At 36.8% G+C, this 23,681-nt stretch overlaps 1 pseudogene; it reads right to left on the reverse strand.

Moving 5' to 3' along the window:
* Window positions 1–487: 487 nt before the first annotated feature.
* LOC139824063 (anaphase-promoting complex subunit 1-like) lies at window positions 488–16,724 on the reverse strand (annotated as a pseudogene).
* Window positions 16,725–23,681: the final 6,957 nt, after the last annotated feature.

A 23,681-nucleotide genomic window follows, 5' to 3' on the forward strand; every position in this document is an offset into this window, starting at 1 on the left:
TATTTTGACCCTAAATTCAATCCCTGAAGTATTGACATATGCTATATGTACATGTGTTATTTATCAATAATTTGTCTTTTTTAATTGCTTTATTCGTAAGATTTTTATTCTTTAATTATCATGTAAATGTTATCAAATATATTCAATGCAAAAATTATAAATTATTTCACATAGCTAGATATTGATGTGCAATAATAATGTTCTTAGTTTGCAACTATAATAAATAAAAAGATTACGATGGCTTTGACGAAAACAAAAAATAATAAGATCTTGTTCAACCATTTTCAACGTTTTTATTATATATATATATATATATATATATATATATATATATATATATATATAGTATATATATTTTTATATTAAATAATACCCTGGCTACAAATTGTATCATACGATTACATAAATTTCCACATCATGCAGATTATGGTAAGAGATACCTACACAGATGCTTTTTCAAGAAGATACGATCGCTTATTATTACTTGCTAGTTTCCAAATCCATGCACGTTCTGCGTGACTTCCGACGTAGGCTTTTGCAATCTGTATTTATAAACGATATTCATCGGCACATGACTAGAAACCCACAGCTTGGTTGGCTCGATATCGTCCTACAAGATCAGCGACTTGGCGAGCACTCTTAACAGTAGGAAATCTGGCCTCACAAATTCTAATAGATACTGTGTATCGGGCAAAGATACGGATTTATAAATTGTTCGCGAGGAAAACTTTCCTATATTACTGATTCTATTTTAACGTGCAGAAAAAAAAATTGCAAATATTTTTTGCAGAAAAGGTTTTAATTTTAGATCTTCCGAAACAATTTTCTTCGAATTAGAATGTTTTTAATTTTTAATTTTTTATTTATTATATATAAATTCAGTGTACCTGGGAGACTTGTATTTATCTTTCTGGTGTTCCAGAAAAAGGTCTTATGTGCCCACCGACCATGTAATAGTGCAAAGTATCAGGTATGCTTGCAGGCGGTACATCCGCTCCACCACCAGAGCCAAGTACTACTAGACCTAATGCTAATCTCGCTGCCAAGGAATATATGACTCGCGGTCCACACAGTTTTTCATTTCAGGTCCTGGCGGCCTGCCTATAAATAAATTCATATGTCAGCATACATATATTAATGAAACTTATCTTATGTATGTGAAGTTAGCCCCGCACTTTTTGAATTTTTAGTTTTTTTTTATTGTGCCGTATTGTGCTACGTTTGTGCTGTATTGTGCCGCAAACCGCAACTCCGTAACTCAAAGCGTATTCGAGAAAATTAAAAAAAACAAAATTTTTGATAACCCCGCACTTTTCGAATTTTCAGTTTTTTTTATTGTGCCGTATTGTGCTGGATTTGTGCTGACTTGTGCCGCAAACGAGAGATTGATAACTTCGATAACAATTAAGAAAAAAAATAAAAACAAAATTAGACTAGCCCCGCACTTTTATCGAAATAAACCCATTTTTTTTGGTTGATAGATAATAATTTGTGCCACGTTGTGCCGTTGGAACTAACTCGATATCTCTTTTCGTTGGGCAGATAAAAAATATTAAATTTTTAAACAAAATAACAATTAATTACTTTTAAAACGCATTTATCAAACTTCTGTAAACTGTGCTGAGTTTCGCTAGATGAGTACAACAAAGAAATGGCCAAAAATGCATAGAAAGTTGCAGGGGTTGAAAATAATGGGCTAAGGGAGGGAGAGAAATGGGGATGAGAAAAAAAATTTTACAATTTAAAATTTTTTAAAATTGTGCCGGATTGTGCTAGGCGATTACAATAACTTTTCTTAATGACAAAATGTCCGCAAGTCGTTAGTTTTCGCAGCACAACCATCTAGATAAAGCAGTTTTTAGGAATTCCAATTTTCAAATCGCTATAACTTTTGAACCGTGACAGGGAATTAAATTTTGCGACTTGTGCTGAGTTGTGCTGGACGGGCACAACAAGAAAACGGCAAAAAAAAATCGAAAGTAGCAGGGGTTGAAAATAATGAGCCAAAGGGGATAGGGGTGAGAAGAAAAATTTGCATTTTCAAATTTTTTAAAATTGTGCCGGATTGTGCTAGGCGAGTACAATAACTTTCGTTAATGACAAAATGTCCGCAAGTCGTTAGTTTTCGCAGCACAACCATCTAGATAAAGCAGTTTTTAGGAATTCCAATTTTTAAATCGCTATAACTTTTGAACGGTGACAGGAAATGAAATTTTGCGAATTGTGCTGAGTTATGCTGGACGGGCACAACAAGAAAACGGCTAAAAAAGAATCGAAAATAGCAGGGGTTGAAAATAATGAGCCAAAGGGCATGGGGGGAGAAGAAAAATTCGCATTTTCAAATTTTTTAAAATTGTGCCGGATTGTGCTAGGCGAGTACAATAACTTTCGTTAATGACAAAATGTCCGCAAGTCGTTAGTTTTCGCAGCACAACCATCTAGAGAAAGCTGTTTTTAGGAATTCTAATTTTCAAATCGCTATAACTTTTGAACCGTGACAGGGAATGAAATTTGCGACTTGTGCTGAGTTGTGCTGGACGGGCACAACAAGAAAACGGCTAAAAAAGAATCGAAAATAGCAGGGGTTGAAAATAATGAGCCAAAGGGAATAGGGGTGAGAAGAAAAATTCGCATTTTCAAATTTTTCAAAATTGTGTCGGGTTGTGCTCGAAGAGTACAATAACTTTTCTTAATGACAAAATGTCCGCAAGTCGTTAGTTTTCGCAGCACAACCATCTAGAGAAAGCAGTTTTTAGGAATTCCAATTTTTAAATAGCTATAACTTTTGAACCGTGACAGGAAATGAAATTTTGCGAATTGTGCTGAGTTGTGCTGGACGGGCACAACAAGAAAACGGCTAAAAAAGAATCGAAAATAGCAGGGGTTGAAAATAATAAGCCAAAGGGAATAGGGGTGAGAAGAAAAATTCGCATTTTCAAATTTTTTAAAATTGTGTCGGGTTGTGCTCGAAGAGTACAATAACTTTTCTTAATGACAAAATGTCCGCAAGTCGTTAGTTTTCGCAGCACAACCATCTAGAGAAAGCAGTTTTTAGGAATTCCAATTTTTAAATCGCTATAACTTTTGAACCGTGACAGGAAATGAAATTTTGCGAATTGTGCTGAGTTGTGCTGGACGGGCACAACAAGAAAACGGCTAAAAAAGAATCGAAAATAGCAGGGGTTGAAAATAATGAGCCAAAGGGCATGGGGGTGAGAAGAAAAATTCGCATTTTCAAATTTTTTAAAATTGTGCCAGATTGTGCTAGGCGAGTACAATAACTTTCGTTAATGACAAAATGTCCGCAAGTCGTTAGTTTTCGCAGCACAACCATCTAGATAAAGCGTTTTTAGGAATTCCAATTTTTAAATCGCTATAACTTTTGAACCGTGACAGGAAATGAAATTTTGCGAATTGTGCTGAGTTGTGCTGGACGGGCACAACAAGGAAAACGGCTAAAAAAGAATCGAAAATAGCAGGGGTTGAAAATAATGAGCCAAAGGGGATAGGGATGAGAAGAAAAATTCGCATTTTCAAATTTTTAAAATTGTGCCGGGTTGTGCTCGAAGAGTACAATAACTTTTCTTAATGACAAAATGTCCGCAAGTCGTTAGTTTTCGCAGCACAACCATCTAGAGAAAGCAGTTTTTAGGAATTCCAATTTTAAATTGCTGTAACTTTTGAACCGTGACAGGAAATGAAATTTTGCGAATTGTGCTGAGTTGTGCTGGACGGGCACAACAAGAAAACGGCTAAAAAAGAATCGAAAATAGCAGGGGTTGAAAATAATGAGCCAAAGGGCATGGGGGTGAGAAGAAAAATTCGCATTTTCAAATTTTTTAAAATTGTGCCGGATTGTGCTAGGCGAGTACAATAACTTTCGTTAATGACAAAATGTCCGCAAGTCGTTAGTTTTCGCAGCACAACCATCTAGATAAAGCAGTTTTTAGGAATTCCAATTTTAAATCGCTATAACTTTTGAACCGTGACAGGGAATGAAATTTTGCGACTTGTGCTGAGTTGTGCTGGACGGGCACAACAAGAAAACGGCTAAAAAAGAATCGAAAATAGCAGGGGTTGAAAATAATGAGCCAAAGGGAATAGGGGTGAGAAGAAAAATTCGCATTTTCAAATTTTTTAAAATTGTGCCGGATTGTGCTAGGCGAGTACAATAACTTTCGTTAATGACAAAATGTCCGCAAGTCGTTAGTTTTCGCAGCACAACCATCTAGATAAAGCAGTTTTTAGGAATTCCAATTTTTAAATCGCTATAACTTTTGAAGCGTGACAGGAAATGAAATTTTGCGAATTGTGCTGAGTTGTGCTGGACGGGCACAACAAGAAAACGGCTAAGAAAGAATCAAAAATAGCAGGGGTTGAAAATAATGAGCCAAAGGGGATAGGGATGAGAAGAAAAATTCGCATTTTCAAATTTTTTAAAATTGTGCCGGGTTGTGCTCGAAGAGTACAATAACTTTTCTTAATGACAAAATGTCCGCAAGTCGTTAGTTTTCGCAGCACAACCATCTAGAGAAAGCAGTTTTTAGGAATTCCAATTTTTAAATTGCTGTAACTTTTGAACCGTGACAGGAAATGAAATTTTGCGAATTGTGCTGAGTTGTGCTGGACGGGCACAACAAGAAAACGGCTAAAAAAGAATCGAAAATAGCAGGGGTTGAAAATAATGAGCCAAAGGGCATGGGGGTGAAAAGAAAAATTCGCATTTTCAAATTTTTTAAAATTGTGCCGGATTGTGCTAGGCGAGTACAATAACTTTCGTTAATGACAAAATGTCCGCAAGTCGTTAGTTTTCGCAGCACAACCATCTAGATAAAGCAGTTTTTAGGAATTCCAATTTTTAAATCGCTATAACTTTTGACCGTGACAGGAAATGAAATTTTGCGAATTGTGCTGAGTTATGCTGGACGGGCACAACAAGAAAACGGCTAAAAAAGAATCGAAAATAGCAGGGGTTGAAAATAATGAGCCAAAGGGCATGGGGGTGAGAAGAAAAATTCGCATTTTCAAATTTTTAAAATTGTGCCGGATTGTGCTAGGCGAGTACAATAACTTCCGTTAATGACAAAATGTCCGCAAGTCGTTAGTTTTCGCAGCACAACCATCTAGAGATAGCTGTTTTTAGGAATTCCAATTTTTAAATTGCTGTAACTTTTGAACCGTGACAGGAAATGAAATTTTGCGAATTGTGCTGAGTTGTGCTGGACGGGCACAACAAGAAAACGGCTAAAAAAGAATCGAAAATAGCAGGGGTTGAAAATAATGAGCCAAAGGGGATAGGGATGAGAAGAAAAATTCGCATTTTCAAATTTTTAAAATTGTGCCGGGTTGTGCTCGAAGAGTACAATAACTTTTCTTAATGACAAAATGTCCGCAAGTCGTTAGTTTTCGCAGCACAACCATCTAGAGAAAGCAGTTTTTAGGAATTCCAATTTTTAAATTGCTGTAACTTTTGAACCGTGACAGGAAATGAAATTTTGCGAATTGTGCTGAGTTGTGCTGGACGGGCACAACAAGAAAACGGCTAAAAAAGAATCGAAAATAGCAGGGGTTGAAAATAATGAGCCAAAGGGCATGGGGGTGAGAAGAAAAATTTGAAATTGCGAATTTTTCTTCTCACCTCCATGCCCTTTGGCTCATTATTTTCAACCCCTGCTATTTTCGATTCTTTTTTAGCCGTTTTCTTGTTGTGTCCGTCCAGCACAACTCAGCACAATTCGCAAAATTTCATTTCCTGTCACGGTTCAAAAGTTATAGCGATTTAAAAATTGGAATTCCTAAAAACTGCTTTCTCTAGATGGTTGTGCTGCGAAAACTAACGACTTGCGGACATTTTGTCATTAAGAAAAGTTATTGTACTCTTCGAGCACAACCCGGCACAATTTTAAAAAATTTTAAATTGTAAAATTTTTTTTCTCACCCCTATTTCTCCCCCTCCCTTAGCCCATTATTTTCAACCCCTGCAACTTTCTATGCATTTTTGGCCATTTCTTTGTTGTACTCATCTAGCGAAATTCAGCACAGTTTACAGAAGTTTGATAAATGCGTTTTAAAAGTAATTAATTGTTATTTTGTTTAAAAATTAATATTTTTTATCTGCCCAACGAAAAGAGATATCGAGTTAGTTCCAACGGCACAACGTGGCACAAATTATTATCTATCAACCAAAAAAAAATGGGTTTATTTCGATAAAAGTGCGGGGCTAGTATAATTTTGTTTTTATTTTTTTTTCTTAATTGTTATCGAAGTTATCAATCTCTCGTTTGCGGCACAAGTCAGCACAAATCCAGCACAATACGGCACAATAAAAAAAAACTGAAAATTCGAAAAGTGCGGGGCTATCAAAAATTTTGTTTTTTTAATTTTCTCGAATACGCTTTGAGTTACGGAGTTGCGGTTTGCGGCACAATACAGCACAAACGTAGCACAATACGGCACAATAAAAAAAAACTAAAAATTCAAAAAGTGCGGGGCTAACTTCACATACATACTTATCTTGTGTATCGATAGACAATTACCAATCTCAGATAATAAAGCATATGCGAGATATGTCTGTGCGCAGTTCCTTGATACACAAGGCTAACTCCCATTAGCGCCGCTACTTGATGGACATTCTGTTGTACATTTAATTCGATACTCGTTGGTGGTAGGAGCGTTTCCACGTGTAACGATAATAATTTAGTCATAGATACGTTCATCATGCCACGATGCGTCGCTGATAAGCCCAGCAAAAGTCCAACGCTAGTAGCTTCGTGACAATCGGCTAGATACTCGTATGTACTTAAAGGAGCTAAAGTTCTTCAGATGTCCGTTTAAACCGAGAGCCATCAGAAATCCTGAGTGTTCTACCCCGTATTCATCCTGTTGCTGTTTATTGTACACTATCCATGTCGAGTATCATGTTCGCAGAATCCGGATGAATACACAGGCCCGCAGCTATGCCGTTATGAAACAGCGGCCACAGATTCATGTTTGGCGGAACGTCTATGTGAGTTAACTCAACGGTCGTTCCACGGGGCGGTGCTTTGCCTAATGAAAACGATTAAAACAATTATACAATTTAAAAAATTAATTCAAACCGTGATACGTAATCATACCAGTTAAACACAATCGTGGAATGGGTAATTGCTCCATTATCATCGGGGTGGAAGTTCTCAATGTAAACGTGCCTCTATAGCCACAGGCCATTGTTCTCGTGCATAACATGAGCAAGTGCCTTTCCTGCTCCTCTATAAACTCGTGATCGCTTACGTTCGATCTTTGAACTATCGCTATCCTCATTGGTTTCGAGGAATTAAGCAACCTTCGCACCTCAGCAATTTATGATCCTTACCCTGGTAACATTTCCATTGCAATTCTGCTGTAAGACTGCACGAAAAGTGGTGCATTAACTTTCGGGCAGATCATGGGTTTTCTATTTCCAACTTTGACTATTTTTCTGTTGGCAGAAACTTGCGCTCGTCGTAGTGCAACAGAATTGTGGAAGATATGTGTATGTATTTACATATAACAGAATAGTGCAAGAAATGCGGCAGATGCTTGCGCAAATCGCAGTGCAACATAATCGCGCCAGATTTGTAGTATCGCCTACTGCTACCCATACAGCAAAAACTATTTTTAAAATATTTTTAGTAAGATTAAAATAATTTACAAAAATATTTTTTATATTTATAGCACCGCAGTGGTGTTGGGTAAGCCTTACGTTGCATTGCTGGCGAAGATATTGTCGCGAATGTCATGATTTTGCTTCGCCGGAGGCCTGCTTCTGCTTATATTAGATCCCAACTGAAATTTACTTACGAGTTAGTTTTACCATTATGCGCCGCCTAGCGGCATCGTTGCAAACTAGCACATACAGCAGAATTCAACAAGAATTACGACAGATGCTTGCGTAAGAAGTAGAGCAGCAGAAATACAAATGATTTTGGCAGAATATATACCGTACATCTGATTTATCAATCAAACATTTTTCGAAATTCGTTACGCCAAAATGGACCGTATAGGCGTATAGCCTACATCTTACAGCACGAAACTATAACAGTTTCACAATCTCCAGTTAACTTACAGTAATTATTTCTATAAATATTATATATAACATATATTAAAAACAACTTTAATAATATTGATGATAATTATTTACACTTTATTTCAAAATATTTATTATAATCTTTTAGATACTTTATTTTCCGGACATTATAATATTTACAAAATATTCAACGTATATATTTTCAAATATTTAAATCTTTTTATAAATATTTATAAATATTTTATAAATATTTTGTGCTGTTTGGGAGTTTAGCGCGCTCGGCTGTTCTTTTTCTGACGGGCAGATGCTTGCACGCTTTTTTCGCATTTCTGTCACTCGGATCTGTACGGCAAAAACAAAAATTTAAGTGACATACACTTGTGAAATTTTGCTGCAAATATGTTTCAAGCGTCTAGCACACTCGACTGCTCTTTTTCTCACGGGCAGATGCTTGCACGTTCTTTTCACGTTTCTGCCGGTCGGATCTGTACTCAAAACTCTGCTGCAAAAAGCAGTCAAGTGTGCGTGAAGAGTCTAACGCGATTTGCTGTTATTTTTCTGTTGGGCAGATACTTCCATATTGTTTTCACATTTCTGCTGCATGTTTACTTTTAACAAATAGTATAAAATTTCACAGTAGCTTCTTGCAGCAGACTACTGCAATAGTACAGTAAGCACTCGTTAAACACAGATATTATGCACTTCTGTCGCAATTTTTGACTGTTTTCTTACGCACTTCTTCGGGACGTATCTGAACTATCAGACTGTGTTACCAGGGTACTAAATCGTAACTTTAATATCTATCGAATGAAACAGAGCGCGAGTTATAAGCATTGTAAAAAGTATATGTACCTATGTCTAACATAGATTACAAATAATATTGCAGAGCATTATATGCATGAGATATACCATATCATCAAATTCCATGCCGTCGTCTTGTTCATCCTTTATCGCGTAATACCTTGTTTCGCCATCAGATTGCAATATCGATGATGGTTTTAAATGCCTATCTAACACGGCTAGGTCTTGGCGATCTATGAGTTCGTACACCTAGCTGGATAGGCCAATTCGACGGTAGACTTTCTCTACATCTGTGCATAATGTCTTTTATCATCAAGGATACCGCAGGTGGCAATGTCTCGAGGTCTTCTTTTCTCATACCTAGGATTAAAATATTGTTTTATATCTTTGGGAAAGGGATAATTTCCATAATACTCGATAACTTGCTGCAGCGTGATCATACCCATCTCGTGATATAATATTATCCTATCCGTTGTGGGTTTCTCCAATTTCTTCAGTATCTCTTTGTCATGCAGTTTTGTTTCCGCTTTCTTGAAGATCAATACGATTTCCAGCAGGTACAATTAATTTGATATATTTCTCCATTTCAATTACATCAACACGATTTTCATTTGCTATAAGCGCGATTAGATACACTATATATTTCTCGTTCTTGGATTAACATGGCTTAAATACGGGAATGCAGTTACATCTGCTCCATCTAACATGATATTTAACGTTTCAAATATGCCTGGTGGTTTCCGAGGTATGTAACTTGGTATTGCTATTTTCTGCAGGTCTGAATCGTTGATTTGAGACTTCATGGACTTTTAGATACGACAACGAGGGTGAATCAAGGAAGTAATGATGAGCGTACATCTCGAATTTCAGATATATATGCTTAATTGATACAATAACTACCTGAGCAACGGCAGACTTTCCGAGAGAGATATAACGCTGTTTAATTTCAATTCTTCGTACAAGAGATGAAAAGAAAATAAAATTAGTGGAAAATGTGGAAACAGGACGGCTTGTACATACATTTATTTTTCCAACACGTTACTCGATTCTGCATTTTGAGACGTCGTGCGGAGAAAGTTTGATATCTTCTGACCCTTCAGCACATTCAAGGCAAAAGTTCGAGAATTTTTATATTCGTTCGAATTTAATATGTACAACCAATCATCCGTAGATCCACAATTGCTAGTCTTTTGCTTTTTGGGTAGCACCATAGGGCTGTTACGTTCTGTACACTGATCCTTTTCGTTGTTTCGCATCAGACGTAATTTTTCTACATCATATCCCAATAATGTGAACAGAACTATTAGAAAGAGATCCCATTCTTGCGTCGGCGAAAAGTGATCTTGTGGGCCTGGAGCATTTCTAGCGCCGTACCATTTAATTAGCAATTGCATTGCTAAATCTTTTGAAGAACGCTTCGTAACGTATGTAAAACATTTAGTGACTGTAAAAAAAAATGTTATCTAAACTAATTATAATACGTGTGTACAAATAACTAATTTAAATTATTTGCAATTCTTGTAATAAACTTATTAGTTATACTTATATATCAATAAAATCTTTTTCAGATTTCATGTACTTACCTAAAGGCGATGTACTGGAAACAGGTAACGTTATACGGAAATATTGCTTCTTTCCGCATTCTACGGTTACCTCATTGCCTACAGTTTCTTTAAAACCGAGAAAGTTTGTGTCCGCAGTAATTATTTTCCAACAGTATCGGCGGACGAGCACAATTACCACCTACGGGACTCAGTAGATGTAAAAGCTTCTTCGAATTTAATTTCGTGCGAGGCTGTGCAGCTCTGAGAAATCAAGAAACTTCGTCTCGGAAATGGAGATCCAAGCTTAGGATTACTATTTGACAAAAAGTAATTGTTGCCCGAAAAATTCGAAAGCATGCCAGAATGTGCAATTTGCCCACGCATGTAACTCCCGTGAATAACGCTATTACGTTGACAAATCCACAATCGCTATCATGTGCAAATTCTGGAAGAAGCCAATAATTCTTTACGTAAGTTATTAAGTTATTTCAATTATCATATACATATCTTATGTTTTAAATAATTTCATGCTTTCTTTTGTATTTTAAATAAAATAAATAAGAAATATGCTAAATTATATAATGTTTTTTTTGTAATAATTGTAATGTATGTGCATCAATATGTACTAACCGATAAACTGATGATAGCATTTTTAGCCACAATGTTCGTTACCATCCCGAAAATGATCTGTTGTTGTTTGTTAGTCTTTTCCAATCTTACTAAAGACAGTTGCGAACGATTCGGAATCAAATAGCCCAAGTAATTCTGTCCAAGAAGGTCTGATGTTAAAAAAACCTTAGATGCAAGATCAGCTAGAATCTCTAAAAAAGAAAAAATAAATAAATAAAATTTCCTCATTATCTAAAAAATATAAATAATGATCGAGTTTCTCCTTTTAACGAAATAAAGGTGGATGCTACTTGTACTGATAATATAGCAATTCCAAGCACAAGTAGTACTTCTTTATCTCTCTTAGAAAAATCAATAAGAGAAATGGAAGAAGATTCTTCTTCCAATAATGAATCAGAAGATAATTCTCGTGAATTCCAATCGGTGTACAATGAAATCGAAAATTACAAGGAAAAGCGTATCGGCATCGACACCGAATTAATGATCTACTGGAAGAAGAAAAAGTATGCGATACCACATGTAGCAAAATTAGCTACAATTGTTCATGCGGTACCTGCCACGCAAGTTAGCGTAGAAAGAGCATTTTCAGCTCTTAAAGTGATGCTAGACGACAGACGATGCAAATTATCTGCACAAAATTTGCAAAAACTTATGTTTGTAAAATTAAATGCAGAATTTCAATATTAAATATTAATATATGTATAATATGTACAAGTGTTAATAGAAATATTGTACTAATATTTCTTTTCTATTCTTTGTTTCATATATTTTCATCCCGTTTGTTTGCTTAAAATAAAATGTATAAGTTTTATTAATTTTCTTTATAATGTATAAGTTTAATTAATTTTCTTTATGTCGTCAATGAATACTAATTATTAGTAATGTTAATAATTAACAATTGAAAATTTGAATGTAACCAGAAAGAATTTTTGCCGTCGATATTGGTTATCGGTAACAAAAAAAATTTTTTGTTGTCGATTATGGTTATCGGTAACCAAAATAAAATTCAGGTCATCGATAATGGTTACTGATAACCAAAATTAAATTTCGGTCATTTATATTGGTTACTGATAACCAAAATTCAATTGCCGTCATCGATAATTGTTATTCGTAACCAAAATACAATTTTAATCATTCATAATGATTATTCGTAGTCAGAACAATTAAAAATTAAATTTTTTTTACATTTTATTTTTTGAGAAATTTCTTTGAAATTTAATTATAACTTGCTTCCATTTAAATAAAAATTAATTTTTACTCAATGACTTTTTTACAAAAAATTTTTAAAATAACTGTTATTTTCGACCTCTGCATGGTCATTTTACATCCATATTATGTGTCCTGTTATACCTATAATTATATGATTAAACGAACTTACCTGTAAGTGAAGTTCTATCATAATTGTATGAAGCGCCTCTTCCGAAGAGATCATATGGTAGTAGCCCCTACTATGTACCGATGTACCACAGTTTTAAAGTTCTAAAACTTTCCGCTAGGGTTAGCTTCCCGTTCCGTTGGTCATTTATTTAAAGTGCTGCCGTAATATCTAGGGTTCTAATAATATTAGAATTGGGTATATACTGGGTGGGACCGATCTCTTCGGAAGAGGCGCTTCATACAATTATGATAGAACTTCACTTACAGGTAAGTTCGTTTAATCATATAATGTATTGCGCGCCTCTTCCTCGAGATCATATGGTAGCTGTTTAAAGTTATTACGGCAGATAGATTATGCCTGAGATTCCGTGAAAGGGACAACAAAATTTTATACATTTACAATTTTTAATCGCATTTAGCGTATATCCACTTAACCAAAGGATTTAAACACAAGGACAATTAAATCCTTAATTTGTATAACTAAGGATAGATTTAGCGATATATTTATATATTTTAATTATATATAATATATATTTCAATTATTATTAAAATTATCCTGCGCACCATTTACTGCGCCCGGTTCTAATTGGTTTTTTTTTTTTTTTTTTTTTTTTAAGCTTTGCAAAACATTCTCGACCACTTTGCCGCCTTTCTAACAACGTCTATGGTGACGTCACTTCGCTTATCGGTCGAAATTGAGGCATGGCGGGTGCTATATGCACTGGTCACATCTGTGTCAATTCTACTTACGTTGTCAAACAGCGTTACTACTATTAAGATAGTTTTTCAACCGTTATGACTTAATATCACCCCAGCGCCATGATTCAATACAATACAATCCTGGGATCCTCAGAATCATATTTTGGCCAGTGGCATGCTAGGATGCAGCTTTCTAACTTATCTTCATTCTCGCATCTTGTGTGCAATAGACCTTAGACCAGAACTTGAGATTAACCCCCAAGGCGTTTGTTGGTGTACCTATATATATATGCAACCTGTTCACTAAATAAGTTCTTCTGAGAGGTGGCGAATAAAGGTCGATGATTTCTGGTCAAACTTGAACTCAGATCTTTGGCTCATTAGAGCAGCGCACATCTTTCTGTGCTATGATCACCACCATCTCTGGATTTTATAATAATAAGACTTATCCAAGATTATTATGTACAACTATCAGACACGTCCTATCAGACACGTCCATAAGAGGCTTTACTTTCTTGAAACCTTTTAATCAAGAGCTCCATCTGTAAAGAAAACATGATGTCTGTCGTCTCTTAGCTCGGACGCTTCTTTGGCAGCGTCCCGACAATCAGGATAATCCTCTTCCAGAGAGGATATGACTTCCTGTCAAGGAACCACAGAAAATATTTACTCGGTTCTAAATAAAACGAATCAGAATCCAAGATTATTAAGTACACTGGGCCTCATGCCCGAACCGGCCACTTAGGGGCCACTTCAATATTTCTCAAACCTTCCAATTTCACTTTTTTTTTTTTTTTTTTTTTTTTAGTATAGTCGCGAACGGAGAAGTTGCGTAAAAATTGAAATTGTTTCCAGAAATAAGTAAACGCGTTAATAACTAACGCTTCTCAATCGCTTATCCACGAGATATGACGCAAACATTTGGAATTGGTTCGAGATGCAAATAAGTTGATGTTCGGTTTACAAAACCTCTGTACTATCGTCGAAAAGAACCCGTATTTGATAACACAAACTTCGTTTCCGGTTCAAGATGTCTCGACGCTCTTCTTGAATCGTATATACAATGTAAAGATCCAAAGATCCTTCTCTTTGCATCCCCCTCAGTCCTCTGAATTTTTGCGAGTTACTTAAGACCAAAAACATTGATAAGAACTCAAGATAGTTGATATGGCATTCCGATATCCGTGAATCCGCTGAGCTTGGTAAAAAACACCTCAACCGGAGGGTAACGCATCCAAATGTATTTCTAAGGCAAATTTGAAAAGAAAAAACTTTTAATGAAACACCAGTCAAAAACCTCTTTTAATTCGTGTTTCTTTGAAACACAATCAATTTTTCTTATTCAGAATACTTCATGTGTATCCAACCAAATTTTAAGGCTACACAACATAAACCTAAGGTTCCTATGAACCTGGCAAAAATCTCGAATGGAATATCGTGTAATTGCCTCGGATTTATAAGCTGTTCACTAATTTTAGGTACTCGTATCCTAATCAAACCAAGAACCATATCTCTGGTCGCCAGCTTCATTTTTCTTCTTTTCTCACTCATTATGAATCATAGTGATTCCAGAAACTGCATGTTTCTTGTATGTTTCTCGAACATACCGTATATGTCTCATCTAGAAGAAGAAAGCCATCCAATTAATTAATTAACGGATAAGTAGCCCAATTCTCTTAGGTAAGAGATTGGCTTCATAGTTTTTTTTTTTTTTTTTAGTGTACGAAGCCGTGTTTTGCACAAAAACGGGTACTTTAGCTCATAAAGAGCACCTTCAACAAAATTCTCAAGTACTTATATTGTTTGAATCAGCAATGTGAATTAATTAATATGCGTCCTTCAAATCAATCGACGCCAGGAATTATCCTTTAGCCAGAATTTGTTTGACCTTTTTTCTGTCTTTTATTTAAGATGCTCAACATATTGGTAACTTATTTATTAAGCTATAACTTATAAAGCTTTTTCAGATTAAGGATTAACCTGTAAAAAATTTATTAGGTTTGGGAATAAGATAATTCTTGAAATAATTAATTTGAAACTGGCTGATACTTCGGAATGGCCTGCTTTCTCGATAGCTGTATTATTTGTTACGAATCTGTATCTTTACCTGCTCGGCTATTGCGGTTTTTTCGTATATATGAGTTGTCTCATTGACATTTAGGCTGTGCCAGTCTATTGGCAACCTTACTTACAACTAATTTCTTTTCGTAGGCGCTTGTTCCGGCTTCCAACCGGTAACGTACCGGTAATGTGATTTTGAGAGGACAAGTTCTGTTATTGACTGTACATCTGCCTCTGCTCGCTCGCCTTCGATTGACCGTATGGCCTCTGTCGATTTCGGCGAGACAGCCTCGCGAGTTTCTAGAACTCGAGGCCCTTGCAATTCCAGCAATGGCAGCAGTCGTTCTGTGCTTCATTGATTGCCGCACAATTTTGGTTTTTGAACCATACGCTCGTCCTCTTACAATAGTGCTGTCTAAAACAGATTTAACCTCCAAATTTATATTTAGTGGATTTATTACCGCATAAGTTTTCCGGAGGAATTTTTTAATTTGCATTTTCAAGGCGAATTAGTTGGACCAAGACACCTGAATAACTTTTTCAGCAGGACCTTTCGCTCCTCCAAGGGAAGATCTTTTACAAAGACGTCTTCCCGCCTGACTACAAGATCTTTGTAACCCGCTGGTTTTAGGATTCTATCAGGCAAAATGCAATCTCTGAACATATCTACGATCAAACAGGAGAGCGACTCCTCGTATCACGACTCTTACCGTCGTCTCGACGCTAAGCAGATTTACAAGCGTCTTTTTAAACCTCATCTTAAGGATCGCTGCTAAACGTACTAAGAAACAGATACGCACTAGTTCTTAAGAAATCCTTGTCGTAAGAAAGACCTTCCAAATAATAACGACTACAACTTTTCCTATTGGCATCATAATATCGCCTGTAAGGATATTCGTATTCGAGGAAAAATAGTCTTTCTAATAGTTTCAAGGCGAGTTGTACTCGGATTGTTTTTTAATATATTGGTTGAACCAATATATTTACGGATAATATTTTCCGCAATAATTTCTAAAAAATTTTAGATACCATCCTTAGTCAATAGTTGTCGATTGGCAGTCTGGTCGAAATTATTTACCTTTCTGATGATATTCTGAAACAAGATGTTATGAGTAAAGGTTATGTATGCAATTGAATTTTATCAATCACACATTTCCAAGGTGAACTGGTTGGACCAAAACACCTGGCTTTGCATATGCGTATTATATGTGCACAATTGAAGTTCCTCAATTTGTCTTTTCAAGTCGAATTGGTTAGACCAAGACTAAATCCCTTTTTTAAAGTCGCTACAGTCAGTACAGTCCCGAACAGGCTTGATAGCTGAGAGGACGTTACGCGGTGAGGTTTTGTGCACAATTAAAATTCAATTTGTATTCTCAAGTCGAATTGGTTGGACCAAGACGCCTGAATCTCGCCTATGCATCTTACCCCATTTTTAAAGTCGCTCCGAACGGGCTTGATGGTTGAAAGGACGTTACGTGGCAAGGTTATGTGCACAATTAAAATTTTTAATTTGCATTCTCAAGGCGAATTGGTTGGACCAAAACACCTGAATCTCGCCTATGCATCTTACCATTTTAAGATCACTACCGCCCCGACCCAACTTGCTAGCTGGGAGGACGTTACGCGGCGAGATTATGTGCACAATTGAAATTTTTCAATTTGCATTCTCAAGGCGAATTGGTTGGACCAAGACACCTGAATCTCGCCTATGCGTCTTACCTTTTTGAAGTCACTACCGCCCGATGGTTAGGCTATCGTAGGACATTCCGCAATAAGGTTATGCACAATTGAAGTTTTCTCAATTTGCATTCTCAAGGTGAATTGGTTGGACCAAAACACCTGAAACCTTCCTTTACGCATTACTGCGTTGACATATAGTCGATATAGACACCTTTATATCTTGCTGCTGCGTCTCGCTCGGTTACTTTCGTCTAACCGTCAGGTGCCTCCTTGGCACCGAGGATGACGACGGTGAGCCACGAGCACGACCGTAATGGTCGTGATGATCACGACACAGCGGCGACGGCGACGACGAGAGGATGCCTCGCGCGCGGTGCTCGCGATTACTCGCAACAACGACGCGCTTCCCTTCACTTCACCTGTTCCCCACGAACGTACGGAAACGCTGTGGAAGTGCAGCGTCAACCATTGTCACGACGACAACGGTCCGGTTTCGTGTAGCCGTCGTTCGTCGTCACTCGGCACATAACCTCGCACCGTACACATATGTGACATATGTAAGTGACACCGTACACATATGAGAACGACGAACGCTACCTCACCGTCGCTATAGTTTCCTTTCTGTACCTCCTCGCCGTCTTCCGAACTCGAGGAACTGTCTCTAACTTTCCTTACTTCTATTTTCTTCGGAATCTCGTAAACACGCGTGTGGCTTAATCGGCACAAAGTAAAAGAATGACCAACGGAACGGGAAGCTAACCCTAGCGGAAAGTTTTAGAACTTTAAAACTGTGGTACATCGGTACATAGTAGGGGCTACTACCATATGATCTCGAGGAAGAGGCGCGCAATACAATCCTAAATCCACTATGCTCGATGCAAGATAATCGACTCTACAAGTAGATGTGTTGTTTTACATATTTTGTTGCGTTTTAAATAAACACGTTAAATTAAATTAAAAGTTATTTAATATGTTCAACCGTGTTAAACGACGTAAAACAGCAACAGATGTGTAAGAGGAGCTTCGGTTATCTTGAATTTGCAGAATTTTATAATCCATTATGCTCGACTAAATGTAAGGACAATTATCGACTCTATATACAATTAGATTTTTGAATTATTATAAAATAAGCAGACATTGTTGGTTAATCAGTCTTTTGGAGTTTGTTTCGTAAAGACACGTCGCGATTAGAATAATTTTCTTTGCGTTCCTGTCTGAAGTTACATGTCTATTAAACGTTAAGTTCGTGTGTGTTATTTCGCGCGCGATACGTTTTCTTCGGCATAAAACACAGCATTAGTTTGTATCAGTCGCTTAAATTACGCATGTGAACAAAGAGGGAAACAAACCCGTCAACGTTGTTTCTTCGACGATATTCGCACCTAACATGAACGACTAAATCGTTGCTTTTTGGGACATCGTTTAATAATTGCATAGCATAAAACAGCGTCAAGGGGCGCGTCAGATGTTCTGACTGTTTAGCTGCCAAGACATTATTATTGAACATCTCCGAGTAAGTCTGAATATTCTCAAAAGTCTTTATAAAAGTCCTTCATGTTCTGAACTAGGCACTTTTTTGGAAAACATATGTCTGTCTCATCCACATGCAGAGGATATTTTTTATGTTTTATTCAAGCGCTTTAGAGTTTGAACATTTTTCTCCTCGCTTAGACTCTTCCTCGTGAGCTATATGCTCTCGCTAACTGTAAGAATTTACAAAAAGTGGAATTTGATCTGTAAGTGTGTGCTATATTTTCTTTTAAAACACACATTATTGTATTCTTTATTGAAATTTGTTTGCTTCTTTTGCGAGCATCTTGAAAAAGTTACATGAATTTTTTCTTTGCAATTAATTAAAGTACTGTACTAATTACATCATTTTTGTTACAGATACGGATACCCAGCTGATAATGAGAGCTTATTTAGATTACTTTCCTCTTATCAAAACTTGCAAGAAGTTCTTTTGTTCGGTGGTGTCCTCACTGATCACCAGTTGGAATTACTAGCGCAGTGCAAAAACTTAAAAAAGTTACAACTTTTTAACGTGGAACTTGATATACCTGATAATTGTTCCGTTATTTTGAAACAATGTCCTAAACTGCAGGAGATTTCTTTCATTTTCTGTAATATAAATCAATTGGTTCATCAATTTGTTAATCAATGGAAGGAAAGATATCCGCACGTGTCCGTCTATACATTTTGCAAATAATTGAAATAGTTTTTGTTTGATAGTTTAGGACAAATCAATTTACATTTTATGTTTACTTACAAATTTACTTTGTAAAAATTATCTGATAAATTAGGTTTAAACGTTAATGTTTAATAAAAACGAAATATTCACATTTATTTATAGTTTTGTTATTTTCGAACCGTTTTATCTTTCTTTTCTTTTTCATAATTTGAATATTTTGGGCAATGGTGTTATTTCTTTGTTTGAAATAATTGTTCAGCAAAATACTAGAAAAACTTACAATAACATCGTTAGTAATATCTTGATATTAAAATACAAATGGTTGTTAAGAGGATCCTGCAGCCGTATGATTTACCGACATTATCGTTAATCGATGGATCTTTTAATTGGCTACAGAATTGCAAGTTTTTAGTCTAGATAAAGTCTGCACAAAAATCTAGGGTGGAAAACGCGATTTTATATCAAAAGCACCAAAAAATTAAAAATATTACTTATTGGGGCACATACACAGCTGTCACCTGACGACAATATTTGCTTAAAACAAAAAAAATTCTACAGTTTATACGTACATAATGTTTATCATCCATCCTTGGGAAAACATGTAGGAATAATATCGTGTAAGTAGAAGTAAGATTCAAGATCAAAAAGAAAAAAAGATCCATCTAATAATTATTTTAGTAATGAAAATACGGATGCAGGATGACAAGAAGAGCAGCAACAGTAGTTGCCGGATCTTGCGTAAGATGGCGAGCAATCGAAAAAAGGACAGATGTCATTTCGTTAGACAAAGACAGATATAGGGAAAACAAAATTAGAAAGGTTGACATTATCGACATCGAGGAAGTTCGCCAGTCACTGCAGGATCCCCTTAAAACATAAATTGAAATTATTAAAATTTAAGATTTACAATTTTTTTAAATAAAAGTATGGTAATTCTACATACGTTAATAACTTTTTAACGAATAACGAGCGACGGCTAAAACCTTCTGAAGGTCACTCGGGGTCATGATCTTGACAACATATCAAAGTCATTGAAATTGGTGAGGTCGCCCTTAATCTAGACATTTATCAAAAATAAAGTAAAAATAGGTAAAAAAAATAGGTAGGGTGCATATTTTTCGGGCTTCCCCGATTGATTATCACTGTCGGAGTTACAACAAAGGTTTTTACCAAGAAAACCGCAAGAAATAAATATTCGGAAAAGGCCCTATTCTGTAGAATTATCAAAAGTACAATAAATACACAAATATATTTTACCAAAAAGATCTATTTAGTGATTATAATAATTATTTTAAACACTGCACAGATATTATGCATTTAGGCACCCTCGTCAATCTCGAGTAGTTGCCTTACTGTTATCTGTCAGTCTTGTGTTTGTGATTCGCATTTGTAAGCGGGGAGCACACACTTCTGCACAATGCATATTGCGTAAGCATAAGAAAATTGATTGGTCCATACACATATGTGCATAAGGAAATAGACGAATCAGTTTTCTTATGTTTACGTATTATGCGTTATGCAAAAGTCTGTGTTCCCCGCTATACGTGGACGTAAAAGTAATGCACAAGCTTTGGCGTATCCTGATTTGTCAGATCGAGGACTACGACTGTCGTATATTGCTACTGTCGCGAACATAAAACTAACTGAAATATACTTCGTAAATCATCTCTATTTATGAAAATTCGTTTTATTTAATGCCGCGAGCACGGATATGTATGAGATCGTCGTCGTCAGGATCTGAAAACAACCGAAAAACATGGATTAGTATCCGGGTGATTTGAAGAATTTATTCGGAAGATGTCACGAGATGACGATGAGTACTTACCGTAGTGTAGAAAGGAAAAGACAAGGTAAAGAACCTTTCTGCGGTAAGTTTGCAAGGTATCGCCTTGCGCGTGCTACTATAATAGGCAGATTAGAATCCCGTGGGAAACGTTGCCACTCCAGATTATGCGCTATCGTTCCAATGTTTTCGCTCTTTGTTGGCCGCCACATAAAATCACGTTTTATTATTAAATAAAAAAATATAGAATTCTTATATTTCTTTGTGAGTTACCTTTTTGATAATGCACTCGCTAAGATAGCAATATATAAAAATGTCCCAGGTAGCACAACGTCGTCAATTAGACGTCTTTTTTACGTACGCATTCGCTAGAACGTACGTCAAACTGACGGTCAGTATGACGTCTAAATGACCTTATATTGACGGCTATTTGTCACAGCATAAGTGACGTCATCGGATGACGTCAAATTTACATCAGTATCCTAGCCGGAACGCTGACGTCGATTCGACGTCTAACCGACGTCGGAGAGAGCTAGATTACGTCTAATCTAAATGCACATCTAAAAATATGACAGTAAGCTCTTCGTCTGCTTGTCGCTTAAGCGTCTGCTTCGTTTTTTTTGTCCTACCCTCCGATTTGGAGGGGATGCACTAGTGCAAGCGTCCAAATTCGCTATAAGTAATAGCACGCTGTGATACAACATACAACGCTCGTTATTCATGAATATTTCTTATTTTCGTGTACTTTGTGCCGCGTAATCGCGACTCCTCGTTGTGCAAAGCATGCGTTAATTATAGTACATTCGCGAGTTTTACGTGCTCGATACCGTAATGTGCGTACGATATTTAATCTTAATTGTGGTTTTGTTTAATCAACTGTGTCTTTACTAACCGTCCACTTGCAGTAAAAAATTTAATGTCAATAAAAGTCCACTCTAAATTTTGTGTTAAAATAACTCATTCATCGTGTTATTTTTTACATTTAGAAATGTTATATCGACATTTTTTAGTCGATATAACATTTCTAAATGTAAAAAATAACACGATTAATGAGTTATTTTAACACAAAATTTAGAGTGGACTTTCATTGACATTAAATTTTTTACAGTGTGATTTGCGTAGTATCTCGCGTCAAGATCTTTGAACATTTCATCGCCATTAACGCGACTGCAGCGCAGTGATGAAACGCGGAACGAATCGGGGCAATCGCCGCGCGCCGTCGCGACTTCTTCAAATTTGCACGAAAAATCTATGTTACCTGCTTTTATATATATTACTGCAGAGTAAAGTACTTCCCATGGGTACGACCTTGGCGAGGTGGGAAGGCCCAGTACCCAGTAGGAGGATTTTACCCAAGCAAAACTCTTGTTCTACTTGGATAAAAATCCAAAGACGGGGAAGCTATATAACGTACCCTCGTCCGCCGATTTAATTGAATGAACGAACCGCAGCCGGTTCGTCGCATTTGCTTCGGGAGTGCCATTCAAGTAATCGGACTAAAGGACTTTTTTGAACGGGAGTGGCGTACAGTATCGCGCGAGAAAGACTTTTACTGAAATTTAGTCCGCGCGCGATTGTACTTTATTATCCGCGAGTGTTTCTCGCGAGTGTCCTGTGCGGTGAGAGGAGGAAGCTTGACGTCCTGAGAGGAGGAGGAGGTCTGGGAGAGACATCGGGCCCCGGCGGAGCAACCTTGAGGTGAATATTATCTGCATAATAATTATTTTCCATTTATTTAGATTGTTTTATTTCAATAAGTTAAAAATAATTAGAAAAAGAGAAATTATCTAAAATTTTATTCTTGTAAAAGATTTTTTTCGGTAAATAGATAATAGTATTGCTAAGTATTTTATTGAAAGACGAATTAGAGGCGCGTAAGAATTATTTTTTGAAATATTGATCATTTATTTGAACGCTTCTTTAATTTGAATTTTATGTTTGTATGTTACAGTCGTCGTAACTACGTGAATAACTCCGCCTGTTGCGCATCGGGTTAATTGGTGAGTCAAAAAAATTTTTTTTTTACTGAGGTAACGAATCTACGATTATAATCAAATATAGAGCAAATATATCTCGGTGCATGACAAATTATGACAATAAATTATATAGTATAAAGGAGGGGTGTCAATAAGGCCGTTTTTTGGACCACGTCAGAATCGCTCCAAACTGTGGTATTTTCTTCCTACCGATGTAGCTCACAATCTCCTAGAACCGTTTGCTGTCCGAGCAATTAGAGGCTGAGAACGGGCAACTTGAAATCTCAAAAATCAATGGAGTTTTTCACATGGTGGTAGTGCCGGTCTCATTTCAGCATGTCATTGTTGGTAGGGAAGGAGGAAGGGAGGGTGGGGGAGGGAAAAAGGGAGAGCGGGAGATAGAGGGGGGAGGAAAGGAGGGAGGGGGGAGGTAGAGGAGAGAGAAGGAGGCAAAAATCGCTCCAAACTGTGGTATTTTCTTCCTACCGATGTAGCTCACAAACTCCTAGAACCGTTTGCTGTCCGAGCAATTAGAGGTTGAGAACGGGCAACTTGAAATCTCAAAAATCAATGGAGTTTTTCATATGGTGGTAGTGCCGGTCTCATTTCAGCATGTAATTGTTGGTAGAGAAGGAGGGAGGGAAGGTGGGAGGTAGAGGGGGGTGAGAGGGAGGGAGGGAGGGGGGAGGTAGAGGGGGGAGGGAAGTAGAGGGGGAGAGAGACAGAAGAAGGATGGGAGGAGAGAAAAAGGAAGAGGGAGGCAGAGGGGGCAGAGGGAGGCAGAGGGAGGCAGAGGGGGGCAGAGAGAGAAAGGAAAGGGGGAGGGAAAGGGAGAGAGGAGGAGAGAGAGAGAGATGGGAGAGTGAGAGGGAGAGAGAGAGAGAGAGAGAGG

This window comes from Temnothorax longispinosus, unplaced genomic scaffold (genome assembly GCF_030848805.1).
Source record: "Temnothorax longispinosus isolate EJ_2023e unplaced genomic scaffold, Tlon_JGU_v1 HiC_scaffold_25, whole genome shotgun sequence".
Lineage (NCBI taxonomy): Eukaryota > Metazoa > Arthropoda > Insecta > Hymenoptera > Formicidae > Temnothorax > Temnothorax longispinosus.